The sequence below is a fragment of the Temnothorax curvispinosus genome, unplaced genomic scaffold, assembly GCF_003070985.1.
Source record: "Temnothorax curvispinosus isolate PA1 unplaced genomic scaffold, ASM307098v1 QBEX01008717.1, whole genome shotgun sequence".
NCBI classification, from domain to species: domain Eukaryota; kingdom Metazoa; phylum Arthropoda; class Insecta; order Hymenoptera; family Formicidae; genus Temnothorax; species Temnothorax curvispinosus.
The window spans coordinates 7,553-9,112 of record NW_020218497.1 but is presented as its reverse complement, the minus strand read 5'-3'; the positions used below and the strand labels follow the sequence as shown (position 1 = coordinate 9,112).

The 1,560-nt window shown below is 34.4% G+C and overlaps 1 pseudogene; it reads right to left on the bottom strand.

Annotated features, from left to right (window-relative positions):
- Positions 1 to 219: 219 nt before the first annotated feature.
- LOC112458140 lies at positions 220 to 1,204 on the bottom strand (annotated as a pseudogene).
- Positions 1,205 to 1,560: the final 356 nt, after the last annotated feature.

The window sequence follows — 1,560 nt, the reverse complement described above, 5'->3', positions numbered from 1 at the left end:
GACCGAAGATATAGATCGTGCGGTAGGTGCTTTCATACAAATTGGAAAAGAACTTGCGGTAATTTAATAAATACATTTTTAATAACGGCAAAGAAAAATTGAATGATTGATTCTGTTTCCAATATACATTCTGTTTCATTATATAAATAAATAAATCGTAGTGTTAACGCTATATATTTAAGCTTATTTGTATTATACAAATTAAATATTGCAAGTATATAAGTGCATGCGAATGTTGAACGTTGAATTTATTAACACGTGCAACAACAAATATCTTAATCGAGCAGTATATTAAAGGTGTACCTTTTTTTATACAAATTTCCAACGCGCAATGTTGTAAGTGTATAAAATCTTGAATTAGGTGTAAAGTTATATTGTTATTAAACATTTGTTACATAGAATGCTAAGGTTTGTACGGTTTAACGAGATTTTCCGAAAATTCCCTGACCTGTTGAACTCTCCACGCACTTCCCTTTCTAACAATGGAAGCTGCGTGACGTGAAAGTCCTCATAAAGGTCCATTATCTTAAAAAGAAAAAAAAATTATTTAATTTATTTTTCAAGAATTTGACAAAGCAATAAAAATGAAATATTATTATTCTCTAATAATTATTTAGCTCTAAAGGAATTACGAAAAACAAATTAAAATATCAGCTATAAATACAACGTTAATTACCTGCTCTAGATATTTATCTTGAATTTTATGCCTTGCAAGACACAGCCGACAAGAAGTATCACCCTCTTTCAAAAATAACAGTTGGTTCACTATAATATTATGGGTATCAATACCATATTTTGTTAATTCTTGTACAAATCGTTCTGTCTCATAAAACGACAAAAATTCTGCTATGCAGACACATATAAATGTCGTCTGTTGTGGATTTCTGAACTGTTCGTTAACTTGTCGAATGACAGCAAGCATTTCCTCCATCTTATTGGAAAATGTATCCACATTAAAATCTGTTAATCCCAACAACGAACTTATCTATAAAAGAAAAATCTTTTTTTCAATTTAAATAATTCAGGGTGGATACTTGATATACCTAATGTTAAAATGTATTAATTTTAGGTAAAATAACATGGATTAATTCTAACCTGTGTGATGAAAGGACTAATCAAACGTATCAAACACGACGTAGTACTTTCGGTCCCGCTCCTCCATGAGGAATTCATCGCCGATCATGCGGACCATCATATGATAACGGCATGGCTAGTATATTATTAATTATAACAATTATTATTTATATGATTATTTGTATAATTTATGTGATCGTTATATTTATCTAATTTATATAATTATTACGAATAACTGATGAATAACTGCAATCTCTCGTTGCAGTGTGGTATCACCACGTCGATAGCACACACACCGCAAGCTGGTAGGCTCAACACCCCGCGCGACGGAGAGTATGCGTTCACTCAGCTCGGCATTCGGGAGAACGGCGCCAACGACGACGACGACGACGACGACGGCAACGTTGGGGAGGACGACGCGACGGTGCACGAGACGGTGTTCGCTCGCTCGGACTCCCAAATCCACCCGTGCCGATAGCGAGCATC